The sequence below is a fragment of the Sus scrofa genome, chromosome 3 (assembly GCF_000003025.6).
Source record: "Sus scrofa isolate TJ Tabasco breed Duroc chromosome 3, Sscrofa11.1, whole genome shotgun sequence".
Classification (NCBI taxonomy): domain Eukaryota; kingdom Metazoa; phylum Chordata; class Mammalia; order Artiodactyla; family Suidae; genus Sus; species Sus scrofa.
Window position 1 is genome coordinate 119,410,745 of NC_010445.4, and position 16,359 is coordinate 119,427,103.

The 16,359-nt window shown below is 37.8% G+C and overlaps 1 long non-coding RNA gene across 5 annotated transcripts in view; it reads right to left on the reverse strand.

Annotated features, from left to right (window-relative positions):
* The window catches only part of LOC106509892, a 479,383-nt gene that overhangs the window by 436,182 nt on the left and 26,842 nt on the right, over positions 1-16,359 (reverse strand). For all 5 annotated transcript variants that reach the window (XR_002342970.1, XR_002342969.1, XR_002342971.1 and 2 more), the window contains exon 3: positions 2,480-2,588. This is a non-coding gene — a long non-coding RNA (uncharacterized LOC106509892). The remainder of the gene's footprint in view (positions 1-2,479; positions 2,589-16,359) is intronic.

Below are 16,359 nucleotides of genomic sequence, written 5' to 3' on the forward strand. Positions count from 1 at the left end.
TTGCCCAACAGTCAGAAATTTATACAGTTGATCCAGTGCTGATTGGCTACAAACTGAGAAATCAAAATTATGCTTTCCGTATTCTAAACTTTTCAACTTAAATGTCATTTGCTTTCAAAATTTTTCAGTTTTTTTTTTTTTTGCATTTTGCTGAAAAGTCAATGTTATCCTAATGTGTCATTAGAATATTTCTTTTAGCATCATCTTCACAGTACTATATGGTTTAGTTATATCTCACTTGACTTAAAAGCCTGTGGAACCCTACTTCTAATCCCTTTCACCCAGTCTTGCTTCTCAGTTAAATTTTTCTTACATATCTAGGCTGAATGTTTCCATTCAGCCAGCCTACAATACACACAGAAAAGTAGAGACCTGAAAGAAACAACTCCTAGCCATTAGAAAAGAGTTTTATTCCTATACCTTTTTGTTGTTGTTGTTAAGGGTGAACCCACAACACATGGAAGTTCCCAGGCTAGGGGTCAGGGTCAAATCGGGACCAGAGCTACAGCTGCCAGCTTCAGCCACAGCCACAGCTCACAACAACATCAGGATCCTTAACCCACTGCACACATCTTCATAGATACTAGTCGGATTCGTTTCCACTATGCTGAAATGGGAACTCTCACCCATTCCCATTTCTTTTTCAATCTTTTTTAAGTTGATACTGGCAATGAAAGGCATTTGAAAATCTTTCAAAAATTCAAATGTACCCTCTCCATCAGCAAAATGCTTCTGATAGCTGTGTGCAAAGCAAGCCTGCTGTTAGAAAACCTGAAAGTCTGGATGCTCCACTGACACAGGCATCCACCAGTCTGCTTCTTCCTCACTGAATCCACGGGAGTGTGAGGTGGGAAGGGATTTCTAATTCATCTTGGTTATCACTCCGTCTCGTGAGAGGACAGCATCTAAACTAAGACGACTGTATCAGGCTACCTGCCCTTCACAGAAACAAAACTGGGTATCTTCATCAGGAGAGTAAAACTCTATTGCTGTGCATAAGAAAGGACCACCTCCCTCCTTTGGTACAGTGTTGGGGCAAGCAGTGGACAAGAGGCAAAAAGTCTGGTTGGGTCCCAGGGCTTCTATTTGCTAGAAGAACTGTAAAGAACAGTGCATAAGCCCTGGTTTGAGTGCCAGCTTCCTCATCTATAGCACAGAATGAAAGCCTGCTTACCTCCTAGGCCTATTGTAGGAAAGGAATGAGATAATGTGAGCAAAAATAGTCCACAAACTCTAAGAACTTCGATAAAAGCAAGTTCACAGCATGTGAGCTGTAGCTACAGAGGACCATTCTCTAGAGATTCCCCTCAAAGCACAGGCAGAAACTGTGATTTGAAAATAATGCTTTTAGTTTAATACAAGTGTTATTAAACAATGCATAGCTGCACCAAACAGATACGTTACTCTGGGGGGAAAAAAAGTATGCCGGTGGTTTTTTCAGTATTTTTATTTTAGACCACTTACAGAATAGCAGTTTCTCTCCATAAAAGCCTTTCCTGATCAATAATGTGTTTCACCTCAACATTAAGAAGGTATTTAAATTAGCACATGATTCTCAAGTTCTTTCTTCCCAGAGCAGTTTCGCAGAGTAACTTTCTAAATATTGCTTTTGTCTGGGCCAAATCAACTGGCGATGCCAGAAATACATTACTGCAAAGTTGCATTATGAGACAGTGTCATCATAACAAAATGGTGAAAACCAGAACAGTTTTTATTAATAACAGCAGAACCTAATTTCATGGGTTTTAATTTACCATTCTTATATTTTACTATGACATTATCCAGATATAAATTGTTATGATGAGAAGCTATTCACTAGGGACCAGAAAAAAGTTAGAACTCTATTTTTAAAATAAGACTTTGCATATATCAGTGAAGGACACACTAATAAAGATTGGTCTGGAACATTTCTCTTTATGACGATTGACTTATCAGCAATAGTTACTACAGCAGAGTTGGAAATTACATAATTGCCAGAAACTGTAGATATTTGACTTGGCAAGAACCCCAGGTTTATCTGATTTATTTTTGTAAGAATTGAGCCCCGTGGATATTTAGAAATGTTTAATGAAAGAACAGTAGAATATAAATGAAACAAGCAAAAATCCTCTTTTCAAAGGCTGCATTTAACTCCATCGTCACTGTTGTGATAACACAAATAAACCAAAGACAAACCTTTGGTGATGGCGTTGGGGAAAGTACTACTCCAAATTAAAACATTATGAGCTACTAACATCTGGACAGTTTCTCCCTCTTCGTAATGATTCTCATCCATTCTCTGCCTACTATTTATCAGTGGGCACTGCAGAATGTGTCGTCGAGCCTTAGAACATAAGCACAGTAAAGAGAAGCACAAAACACAAAGGGCCATAGTCACGGACAGGCATGTTTTGACCTTTGTGTGCACTCGGAGAGGAGGCCATCCATTGTCCATTTGTCAAGAGAAAGACAGAGAGAGAAAAAGAGAAGCTTTACTAACCTCAGAGTCTGTTCTGCCGCCTTTGGATCGTCAGTGCCTGGTATGTTGCTTGTGACAAAGCTGATTCTCAGTGTTTTGTTGTTGAATTGAAGCAAATGAGAACGATGGGCTAAGAGAAAATAAGATAAAAGAAAGCAGTTAAATATAGTACGAATAGATATACTGCAAAGACTTGGTTTCTAGTCCTGGGTGCCTCCTCAACTTGCTATGGGACCTTAGCTAAATCCTTTCTTCTTTATAGACATTGGTTTCCTCATCTGTAAAATGAGTCCATTTGTCTTGATGGTATCTGAAATACCATCTACTCCATTAACCCATACTTCTTAAAAGCCTATCGTCTCACTGGAAGTGTCACACTTCCTCTCCAATACAACAAACTGCTTGTATTTACCACTATATTGACTTGGTAAGTCCACTTAGTTTGGTGATGCCCCTCAACATAATTTCATACATTACCCAACTTTTCTATTCTGTTTTCTTTTGATGTTCCTACCTGGCATAGCTCTGATATCATCCAAACCCTGGTAGGCAGCCACATAATAAAATAAGATTTTAAGTCAGACCAACCAGAGTTTGGATTTTGATTCCTCCCATTGTCTCAGAAAGTTACCCATCTCCCATGAAACTTTTATCTGCAAAGTAATATTCCTATTTCATTCATCACTGAGTTGTTGGGAGATTGAAAATATAAATAAACACATAGAATTGTCATCTGACACCTAGTGGTTTCTCAATATATGTTTTTCCTTAGACTCCATCTGTGGCCTTGAAGATCCCACTTCAGAAATGTATGCTCCTTTTTTCCTTTACCGGGCCTGGAAAGGAAAGGGTTAAAAAGACCCTAGAGAAAGGGAAAGCCTCTCATTTCAGAAGTTACTCACCGGGTCTTCACTCCTTCAGAAATACTTATTGCCGGAGTTCCTGTCATGGCTCAGTGGTTAACAAATCTGACTAGGAACCATGAGGTTGTGGGTTTGATCCCAGCCTCGATCAGTGGGTTAAGGATCTGGCGTTGCTGTGGCTGCGGCATAGGCCAGCAGCTGCAGCTCCGATTAGACCCCTAGCCTGGGAACCTCCATATGCCATGGGAGCAGCTGTAGAAAAGGCAAAAAAAAAAAAACAAAAACCAGAAATACTTATTGAGGCTTGTGATGAAGAAGGGCAGTTTATGCATTAAAGTACAAAATATAATCAAGGTGTTTTAGGATATATAAATATATATGTATATATATTTTATATGTATATAATACATATATATAAATTACAAAGGTCCTGTGATATGTTTGATAATAGAGGATGTATGTAATGTTATAGGAGCATGAGGGAGCATCTAAATCTGGTAAGAGCTGCCACTAACTTAGTAGTTTCACTCTCTTGCCTGCATTAGTAAAGAGGAATATCATGTTTGGGGAAACACTCAGCTCTGCCCCTTGAGGCTATTTTTTAAAGCAGGGTAAATATTTAATAAAGAATTGACTTCCTTCACAACTAATGGAGCTTCAGTTAAATAATTATTTCAAATATACCAATTAACATCAAAAGATGTATTTGTACATTAAAACATATTAAGCTTATGTTTTCTTCCTCATCACTATGAAAATGTGCATGCACACAGATACATTAAATGGTCACAAGATCTTGATATATTCATTTACAGTCAATATAGAGAGCTAAGAATTTTCTCACATTAGAATATTATTCAGGGAGTTCCCGTCGTGGCGCAGTGGTTAACGAATCCAACTAGGAACCATGAGGTTGAGGGTTCAGTCCCTGCCCTTGCTCAGTGGGTTAACGATCTGGCATTGCCGTGAGCTGTGGTGTAGGTTGCAGACGCGGCTCGGATCCAGCGTTGCTGTGGCTCTGGCGTAGGCCAGTGGCTACGGCTCCGATTAGACCCCTAGCCAGGGAATCTCCATATGCCGTGGGAGCAGCTTAAGAAATAGCAAAAAGACAAAAAAAAAAAAAAAAAAAGAATATTATTCAGATTTAATACTGATTACAGGCATATAGAACAAGTATCTTCAATGATCCAGTTCCTAAATGACTAGCAAAATTAGAATTTTCATAAACATAGTAAGCACTGACTGTTTTCAAATATTTTTCTCAATCAAAATGACCTGGATTTTTTTTTTTTTGGATATTTTGCATTTTATCTTTCATTGTCTCCTGCATAGTAAAACAATGCTTATAGTTTAAAATTGGTCTGATAGCTACGTTCAGGTAAGAAACTGTGGCAAGAAATACTGGAGGCAGAGCAACAAGGAAGAAGGCTCTTAACTTGTTTTAAAAAGCTATTGCACAGTGTTATGGGTTAGCAATTACAAAACTATCCTATCTTTATTCTAAAGTTAGGAGTGTTTAGGGAAGTCAGAATAAGGGAGTTACAAATGTAGAAAAAGAGATTTTAATGACTCCCGTCAAGTAGAATTTCAATTGGAGATATTAGCATAACCTCATGGTGTTTAATACTATAGACATGTAGACAGATAAATATAGAGAGAAATAAACATAGATGTGTGCATGTCTGTGGATTAGTGTATTACAAAGCTCCATCCACTGGAAGAACCTAGAAGCTATGACATACTAGAAGCAACTAAACCTGTAATGCCTATATATTGGTTTCTAAACACTACTGTCCACTAAGTGAAATAGAGCTGTGGAGATGACTCCAGGGATGGAAGACAGAATGCGCCAGATAAGTCTACAGAATTCTGTTATTCCTCAAAGTAAAAAAGTACTGAAAGAATCATGGGAACATATCAAAGACGCATAGAAAGCCACTCAGAAGGGCTCCCACTGACCAAATCTAGGATAATTTGATCTTCTAAATAAATAATGATAGTAATGAATTATTCCCATTGAATAAAATATAAATCTACGAAATGTATAAAATAACAATCCTATAGAAATAAATGCATGAGAAGAAAACACACTTTATTAAAGTGTCTTTGTTATTTGTGCCTTTGTTGCCTTTGGCTTTAGAGTCAGATCCACAAAAACATTGCTAAGACCAATGTCAATGAAATTACTGCCAATGTTTTCTTCTAGGAATTTTATGGTTTCAGGTCTTACATTTAATGTCTTTAATCCATTTTGAGTTAATTTTTTTGTGTATGGTGTAAGACATTGGTCTACTTTTACTCGTTTGCATGTGGCTGTCCAGTTTTCTCAGCTCCACTCATTGAAGAGGCTATCTTTTCTCCATTGTATGTTTTTGCTCCTTTGTCATAAATTTATTGTCCACATGTGTGTTTATTCCTAGGTTCTCAATTCTGTTCCACTGATCAGTGTGTCTGGTTCTGTGCTAGTAATAGACTGTTTTTGTTACTATAACTCTGTGATATAGTCTGAAATCAGGGGCCATGGTATCGCCAGCTTTGTATTTCTTTTTCCAAAATTGTTTTGGCTATTTGAGGCCATTTGCAGTTCCATAAAATTTTTAGAATTATTTGTTCTGGTTCTTGTGAAATATGCCATTATAATTTTGATAGGCATTGCACTGAGTCTGCAGATTGCTTCAGGTAGGATGGTCATTTTAACAGTATTAATTCTTCCAATCCATGAACAAAATATATGTTTTCATTTATTTGTGTCTTCAACTTTTTTTCATCTATGACATGCAGTTTTCAATGCACAGGTCTTTCACTTCCTTGATTAAATTTATTCCTAGGTATTTTATTCATTTTGATGCAATTATACTTGGAATTATTTTATTTCTCTTTCTGATAGTTTGCTATTAGTTCATATAAACAACAGAGATTTCTGTATACTGATAGTGTATCTTATGACTACTGAATTCATATTATTAATTCTAGCAGGTTTTTTATGGAGTTTTTAGGGTTTCCATACATAGCATCATGTCATCTGCAAACAGTGACAGTTTAACCTTTTCCTTTCCAGTTTGTTTTTCTTGCCTAATTGCTGTGGTTAGGACTTCTAGTTCTATGATGAATTGAAGTGGTAATAAGGGGCATCCTTGTCCTGCTCCTAATTTTAGAGGAAAATTGTTCAGCGTTTCACTATTGTGTATGATGTAATCTGTGGGATTATTGCAATATAGCCTTTATTATTTTGAGGTACATTCCCTCTATACCCACTTTGTTAGATGTTGAGTTTTGTCAAAAGTGCTTTCTGTGTCAATTGAAATGATCATCTGATTTTATCCTTCATTTTGTTAATGTGATGTATCGCAATGACACACATGCAGATGTTGAACTGTCTTTGTGCCACCTTTGTGTTAATATGATGTATCACAATGACTAATTTGCAGAGGTTGAACCACCTTGACTATGATGTATTATTCTTTTTTTGGATTCAGTTTGCTAACAGTTTATTAAGGAGTTTTGCATCTCTGTTCATCAAGGATATTGGCCTGAAATTTTCTTTTTTTTGTGGTGTCATTTCTAATTTTGGTATCAGGGTAATGCTGGCTTCATAAAATATGTTTGGAAGGTTTCCCTCACTTTTGATTTTTTTGGGAGAATTTGAGAAGGACAGATATTAAATCTTTGCAGGCTTTTAGAATTTGCCAGTCAAGTTGTCTGGTACTGGGCTTTTGTTTATTGGCAGAATTTTCATTACTGCCTCAATCTCTTCACTAATCTTTCAGATTTTCTATTTCCTCTTTATCCAGTCTTGGAAGATTGTATATGTCTAGGATTTTACTCAGATCTTCTAGGTTGTCCAATTTGTTAATGTAAAATTGTCTCTTATCACTTTTGTATTTTTGTAATATCAATTGTAGTCTCTTTATCACTTTTGTATTTCTGTAATATCAGCTGTAACTTCTCTTTAATTTCTAATTTTAATTATTTGAGTCCTCTCTTTTTTTCTTGGTTAGTCTAGCTAAAGTTTTATCTTTCTAAAGAAAGAGAAGAAAGAAACAGAGGAAAAACTACAACAAACAACCAGAAAACAATTAAAAAATTGCAGTAGGTACAAACCTATCAATAGTTAATTTAAATGCAAATGTATTAAATTTACCAATTAAAAGACAAAGTGACTGAATTGATTAAAAAAAAAAGACCCAGCGTTCCTGTCTCTGGCTCAGTAGGAACGAATATGACTAGCATCCATGAGGACACAGGTTCAATCCCTTGCCTTGCTCAGTGGGATAAGGACCCAGCATTGCCATGATCTGTGGTGTAGGTAGCAGTCACGGCTTGGATCTGGTGTTGCTGTGGCACAGGCCAGCAGCTACAGCTCCAATTCAACCCCTAGCCTGGTAACCTCCATATGCCATGGGTGTGGCCCTAAAAAGACACACACACACACACACACACACACACAAAAGACCCATCTATATGCTGCTTACAAGAGATTCACTTTAGAAGAAATGAAACACACAGACTGAACATAGAGGGTTAGAAAAAGATAATCCATGAAAATGGAAATGAAAAGAAATTTGGAGTTATTATATTTTGCTCTAGTATAATGGAGCTATACTTTAGTATAATGTAATTCTTGCTCTGAATCAGTTCACAGTGTACTAGAAACAATACAAACATATGAAAAAACTTGTGTTGGTAGGGATATTTACTGGGCACAATGGTGACCCAAAAGAAGAAGTAACCAACTCTGGTTGAGGAAGTCACTTAACGTAGTTCAGAAGGTTCCTATCAGAAGTGATGAAGGTGGGAGCTAGAAAATGATGGTGAAGAAGGTACAGATTTCAAGAGATGTTATCAAGTTGATTCTGTAGAACTCGTTTCCCAAATGAATGGCAGGATGGTAAAGCTAGGAGAGGTTTTGGATGACTCTGATGTTTCTGCTCAGGAAATAGGGCTCACTAAGATAAGAAATACAGGACAGGGAAAAGATTTTGGAAGGAAAGGCTAAGTCCAATTTTGGACATGTCAAGTTTTATAACTGTGGTTCACCAGGCAGCATTGATATAAATGTTTACTTAGAATACCATCTGTCAAACTATTGGCTGAAAGTTGAAAAAATGCAAACATCTCATTCAAGCCCAGGATTAATGGAGACAGGATTGGGAGCCTTACTTTAGGGTCACAGAAAGCACATCTTCAAACCTTAATCTATTCTCTGATATAGAAAGTCTTTCCAATTGGGGACACAATACTTATATGCTTTTTTAAAATTAATTTAGGCAAAATTTACTTTAGATAGTATATGAGGCACTGGAGACACAGATATGATTAATTCATAGGCCCTGCCCCACAAGGTTTTCACAGACTAATGGAAAGGAAAAATATGAGAACAAAAAAGTATAAATTAGTGTACTTGATGCTTAGGATAGAGATTAGGTGCTGTGGAAGGGGCCACCATACAAAAGTGGACATATGATGGGAGGATGAGGATGTGGCTGGTTCTGAAGAATATTAAGGAGGTCAAGCAAAAAGATAATAACAATATGATAGAGAGGAAGATACAAAGGTCTAGGATAAATCCAGGATTTTACCTGAGCTACTGGGAGGATGGTGGTGCCATCAACAAAAATAGGAACACAGGAGTAGAAGTAAGCTTTGTTATTTTACTGAGGAGGAAAAAAATGGGCAGCCAAGGAGACAAACCACAAAAAAAAAAAAAAAGAAAAAGAAAAAGAAAAGAAAAGGCTATCAATCTTGAAGCCAAACTTTAAAAAACTGAAAAATGTTATGAAAGCCAAGTTGGTCCACATACATCCCCAAAAGTCTAAGCTGGACTATACTTGGGACTCCACTTTGAGCTCTGCCGCATTGAGGGACATTCATCGCTGACCTACATTTTGCAACAATATTGGTGGGGGGAGGGACCTCTAGAAACAAACTGCTTGCTCCTCAAATAGCAAACACACATATTTTCTCACCACCAACGGGGCTACTGCCAGGAAATCACTCAGACCCCAAATAAAAAACAGGCCAAAGGAAAACAAAGAGAAAAGATTCCTAGTCTCCTGTTCATGGGGCACTGAAGTTCAGGGCAAGGCCCTCCTTAGGTGGTCACAGGGTCCAGATAAAATCCTCCCCAGAGTCCTTGAAATTTGTTTTTGCAGGTGAATCAGGAGGCAGGGGACCTGGGACAAGGGTGGTTACTGAGTGCCTGTTCTGTACCAGGCATTGTGCTTCATCCTTCACATTTCTTGTTTCCTCTCTCTCTGTGAGGTCAGAATTATTATCATTCCTATCTTACAAATGAGGAAGCAGACTGTGAGGTTAAGCAACTTGCAGAGACCCATAGGAGGTGGCAGCACTGATGCTCAAAGCCAAGCCTGCAGACCACAAAGCCATTACTTTTCTCCACAACATCCTGCCTGCCCAAGATGGCAGGTGTGCTGCCTGGGAGCTCCTGATGCCTGAAGTGAAGCTCCTACCACAGCCACCTCCAGGCAGGAAATAACTTGGTGACAGTGCAGGGGCAGCATGATGAGCACATGTATGTGTAGACCTCTCAACCCTCTCTTTCTCGTTTCTTACATACTTAAGAAACCCCCTCAGGTTCGGGGTGCATATGGTATGTACCTAACAGAGGAAGCGCCTGAGTCCTCACAGCCCCTCTCATGGGTTCCTTGAGCAAGCTGATAAATCCCACCAGGTCCTAGGCTAGGAGGTATTTTCCTGCTTTGTTCTACTCAAGATTTGGCTCAGAAAGCAGAAGCATCACAGCATCACATAGAACCAGACAGATTAAAGACAGCCTCTGTGAAATCCAGGACACATCCTCCTTAACACACCATAGTTCCAGGTGCCACTGCTTATGTGTCCTGAACATGAGGGTACATACTTAAGTCCTACTTAGCACTTGCTCATCTGGCCGGCCCGCAATAGGAAACTGAATCTTTTTTTTGTTTTTCCCCCTTTGGATGAGGCCTAGCAAGCTGATTAATGATGTGAGGGAGAGTGGGCTAAGGAGGGGAGTTCTACAAATGTTTCTTTTAGGAGAGCCATAGCAGGCGTGAAGAAAGAAAGGTGTGCATTGTAAGAGGGTGGCAGGCCGTGTTTGGCTAATTAGGGTTTGGTTAATGCTGGTGAGTGTTGAACATTCCTGCTAATGGCTGTTACTAATGGGAGAAATGGGATCATTTGTTAACTTTACTTATGAAAGTAAGTGTTGAAGGCAGGATGGAGGGAAAAAAGGTGAACGTGGACCATTTTGGCCAAGCCAAATGAGAAGTGGAAAAAACTCCTCATGATTTTCTTAAAAAGATCAAGACCTCGACGTCACACTGGCAACAAGCTGCCTTGCCTTTATGAAAAAGTGGTCACCAATTTCTACTTAGCCTGCCCATTTTTAAGCCCCTTTTGGCCATCTTCCAATTGACCTTTTCTCCCTGTTCAAATGTGCAGATTTTTTTTTAATGGAAGTTGTCTTGGAGGTATGTGTTATTAAGAACTTACCGTGAACTGTGCTATGAGCTTTTACTTGCATGATTTCATTCAAGTTTTACGACAAAACTGTGAGACGTATATAAACATTTAATTCCTCTTTTACAGATGAGAAAATTGAAGCTTAGAGCCCTAATCTACGCAGCAATTAAGTAGGTTTTTTTTTTTTTGTCTTTTGTCCTTTTTGAGGGCCACACCAGCGGCATATGGATTTTTATTTTTGAAGGGCTTATGGTTTAAAGAGCATCTTTAACTTTACGACTCCTTCCAGGATAACTTTTAAAACATACTTTCTAAAGTATAAGTGTCCTACACTTTTTTCATTCTTTCCCAATCCATCAAACACAGACCATCATCGCATGTGCCACAGAGTTCTCTGGCTCCCTAATCCATGGCATCTCCTGAGTCACGTGGATAATCAAGATGGGCAGACTCAAGAAATAGAAACTTCACTGATGAATTCTGAAAGGCTTACTCTCCTCTCCGCATAACCTTTCCAGAACTTATACGTTGCAGCCTTGACCTGTATAAGTCAATTGCCATCTGGGCAGAGCCTATTATATGCACATAGGTCTCCAGTCAATATTTTGGACCAGGAATTTCCACTTATCAGCCTTTGGCATATGCTGGGTATTGTGCAAATGCCCCCACAAACAGGGGTGATAGGAGAAGCTACTCCTGAATCATGTTCTGAGACTTACAAAGACACAGTCTCACTGGACAGGCTCATATTTAGAAACTATGAAGACCTGTCTGATCTAATTATTTAGGCTATTCAGTTAACTGCATAGGACCTACTATTATGCTGGGGATAGAAGACTGGGCCACTGGAGAAGCTCCCTGAAGAGAAAGTGCAATTAAACAATCATTGTGAACTTTAGAAGCAGGTAGGCCTGAGTTGGAGGCTTGATTCTACCAACTGCCAATTTTGTGACTGGACAAGTTGCTTCACTCTGTCCAGCCAAAAAGTGGGAGGAGTTCCCATTGTGTGATTAGTATCCATGAGGATCCCTGGCCTCACTCAGCAGGTTAAGGACCCGATGTTGCTGCAAAGAGGTGGCTTGGGTCTGGCATTGCTGTGGCTGTGGTATACGCTGGCAGCTGCAGCTCCAATTTGACCCCTAGCCTGGGAACTTCCATATGCCACAGGTACAGCCCTAAAAAGAAAAAAAAAAAAAAAAAGGTGGTAAATAGTGTAAAATACGTTAAGTGTCCTATGTCCAAAAGCATTAGTTCTCATTGTCCATATCTTTTCATTCACTAAGATTTCAAATCATCCCTATGGCAAGAGCACCCAATAGGGGAAAATGTAGTCACTGCAAGCCTTTGAGGGCCTAGGCTCTAAAACTCACATAATGTTATTTCTCCAGTATTACATTAGACACAGCAAGTCACAGGCAAGCTCGGATTCAAAGGGTGGGAAACAGACTCCAATTCCTGATGAGAGTGGCTACAAAATATTGTGTATGATTTGGTCAGCCACAGAACCAGGAACTCTGAGCCAAGCACATTACAAGCATTACATATATATTCCTCCTTAAACGACTATCAAGCTAGGTATCATAACACCCATTTTACAGAGATGAAAAATAGGACCCAGAAATGTGGAGGGACTTACCAAGGTTAACCAAGGGGTTAGTAACAGGGCTGGCTTTTAAATGCTGGTTTATTTGACTCCAAAATTAGCACTAATACATCAGAAATACATTTGGAAGGCCAATCATAAGAGATGCCTCCATTTCTACAGAAATGAGCTAACGAGAATAAATCATTTTAGCCTCACATTTATTATTTTAGGATTATTTCAAAAAAAATATTGTGAGAGCACAAATGCTTTATTTATGTGTCAAGGGGCTCCCAGGTCTGTCCCATGCCTGCCTCAACAATCACAGACTATCAGAGGGCTATAGGGATGTATCTACCACTCCCTCAAAAATATCCAAATATATGAATCCAAGGGTCTTAAGAAAAAGCTTAGACACTACTCCATCTATGAACTTTTCCACCCCATACTCTCAAAAAATAGGAAATATATTTAAATCAAGTGCCCAAGGAGCCTTACTAAGCCTGTATTCCTTGAGGAAGATGATGGTGGGCCACAATTTGCAAGCCTGGGTTTTATCCATTTAGCTCCCTGTTTCAAAAGCTACTAAGGTAATAAAGTCAGTTAAATGAGTGCAGTAGGCAAAATTCTAGCTTGATCTCCCCACAAAAGGCCCTTCCCTTTAAATGATCCCTCCCCTGTGAATACACAGGAAAAATACTACCTCAAGTATGCTTTACACGTGGAAAAAGGGATTTTGTAGCTATAATTTAGTTTACTCATCAGTTGATTCTGAGTTTATTTGTTTGTTTATTTATTTATTTATTTAAAAGTGGATTTACTTTGTATTAAGTTCTCTAGAGCTGCACAGCTAGGTATGTTTTGGTTGTTCTGGATTTTTAGTTTCAGGTCCCTTAATGTTCCTCAACATGATGTTTTTGCATTTATCTATTCTTTTTTTTTTTTTTTTTCATTTTAGAAATTTATCTCATGGGTTCAAATCTTTCCTCCAAGAAAATACCAGGCTCAAATAAAAGTGCAAGAACACAAGTTCGAAAAGTAGTAACAATTTAGCACATTACTCCTGTATTTATAAACACAGGAAATATTTCACAGTTCATTTTATCAGGCTGGCAAAATTTGGAATTATTTTCTAATCTGCATTCTGGCGCCCTCTTTCATTTCTCTCAGATCTGCATTTCATTCTTAGTATGATCTCTATCTTTTTACAATTATTTCTTTTTTAATTATTAAGCAAAAGCTTCTTTAAATTCTGTAGTGCTTTACAATTTTCAAAAGTCTCACATGTGAATTCATATAATCCTATAATAAATAACCATTTCCACCCCTATATTCCCCTTCTTTTCTCCCCTCTTCTCACTGGTAATAACTCTAGATCTGTGAGTGAGCTTTTTTGTTTGTTTTATTCACTAGTTTGTTGCATTTTTAGATTCGAAATATAAGTGACATCATACTGGATTTGTCTCTCTCTGTATGACTTATTTCACTTAACATAATGCCCCTCAAGTTGATCCATGTTGCTGCAAATGGCAAAACTTCCTTCTTTTTATGGCTGAGTAGTATTCCATTATATATAATATCTTCTCTATCCATTCATCTGTTGTTGGACATTTTGGTTGCTTCCATGCCCTGGCAATTTTGAATAATGTTGCTATCAACAGTGAGTTGCATGTATCTTTCTAAATTAATGTTTTTGCTTTTCCCACAAGAGGGACCTAATTAAACTTAAAAGCTTTTACACAGTAAGGGAAACAATTGATAAAATGAAAAAACAGCCTATTGAATGGGAGGAGATATTTTCAAATTATATAGAATTGATAAGGATTGATGAAGGGTTAACATACAACATATATAAACAGCTCATGCGACTAAACATCAAAAAAAGAATCCAATTTTTAAAATGTACAGAAGAACTGAATAAGCATTTTTCCAAAGAGGAAATGCAGATGGCCAACAGGCACATGAAAACACACGCAACATCAGGGAAATGCAAATCAAAACCACAATGAGATATCATCTCACACCTGTCAGAATACTTATCATCAAAAAGAACACAAATCACAAATGTTGGTGAGGATGTGGAGAAAAGAGAACCCTCACACACCGCTGGTAGGAATGTAAATTAGTGAAGTCACTGTGCAAAACGGTGTGAATGAATGAAGGTTTCTCAAAAAACTAAGAAGAGAACTACGACAGGACCCAACAATTCAACTCTGAACTAACTTACAACGAAATTTTTCCAAGTGGGCATAACCTAATCACATGATTTCTTTGAAAACAAAGCATTTTCTCTGTCTGAAAACAGAAAAGAACGGCAGAGAGATTCAAAACATGAGAGGAATTCAACAACAGGGAGGTTCTCCATGAATGAGCAGGAGGGCCTGCAGCAGGGATCTGAGGATGGCCTCTGGTCAGCATCCAGCAGCTTGGTCCTCAGACCCACAATCACAAGAAACTGGATTCCGCCAACATGAATGAATGGGTTTAGAAGCAGATATTTGCCTGGAGCTTCCAGATAAGAGCCCATCCTGGGTTACACCTTGGTTTCAGCCTTAGGAGACCCTGAGCAGTAAATGCTATTGAGCCCACCTAGACTTCTAGTCTAAGGAACTATGAGATAATAAACAGATGTTGTTTAAAGCCGCCAAATGTGTGGTGATTTGCTACACAGCAGCAGAAAACAAATACTGTAAGCCAGTTCAAGTGGCAGATGGTGACAGTAAGAAAATCTGAGTTTTTCTCTCTTTTGCTACCACCTGTCCTATTATCTCAGGAAAGGTACAGCTGTGTTGACTAATATTAGGCCCACTATTCCACAAACTATCCATTTTGTGACACTGTGTCCATTGCTAACTGTATTACATTTTCTAAGATAGTCTTGATTGGAAGTATCATCATACCACATATTCTCATGTTCAATATGACAGTCTGGTTATGCCATAATAGCATATCTTGTTGGTTAAGGCGCTGGTGATAGCATCACAGCCAGGCTTTTTGCAAAATTCTATGTTCATAATACACTAAAACAAAAATGTTAATGAGAATGTATCTATTACTGCTACACTCTTTATTATACTACCTATAATTCTCAGAGCCTTTCTGAAGGCAGATGTTATTATTCTAATTTTGAGGGAAACAAAACTAAAATTTGAATAGAGTAAATGATCCAAATATACTGACTATCATTTGGGTGAATGAGGTAACATTTATTGAAATGACAAACAGAAGAAAGCAGGTTTGCAGGACTGAAATCAAGCGTTCTGATTCAGATATGCTGATATACTATTAATCATCCAACTATATTTTAAATATACTAATTATTTCAGAAAGAAATATTTTATACTAAAAGCCTGTACTTTAGCTAAAGAAAGGAGATATTCAAGAAAATATTTTTATATTAGTAAAAAATTCAGAGATCCCCAAATATTCAACACTAGGGAAATATGTATGCAAATTTTAGTGTAGAATATTTTGGAGTCATTAAATACATGAGTACTCAAACCAAGTAATAGCATGAAAAGCATTTGTTAACATTATGTTAATATATTAATATGATGTGGGAAAAATTGGAATACTGAAATACACATTACATAATTCTAACAATATTTTACAAAGGTAGAAAGATTAAGCTTTAGACAAAAAGATAAAAAAAATTTTAGAAGAATAAAATTCTGACTATGTTAGGATAGTGGGTTTACAGATGCTTCCAGGTAAGACCATCTTTTATCTAACTCTAATTTTCACTAGATTTCATTATCTTTGGACCTATCTATCTGCATATCCATATAAACACTTTATTAATAAGTGTTACTGACATTTTGACATACTAGTGACTTTTCTATCATTAGACTCAGAAAAGAAAAGCTATGAAGGCAATAGAGCCACTTTCCACAATATTTCTACAGATCAGGGTGAAGCAGGGTGGCCGTGTGAAGAAGATTCTTTGGAATTTTCCCAGGGTGCTAGTGCTTAGTTGTATTGCTCGATTGGAC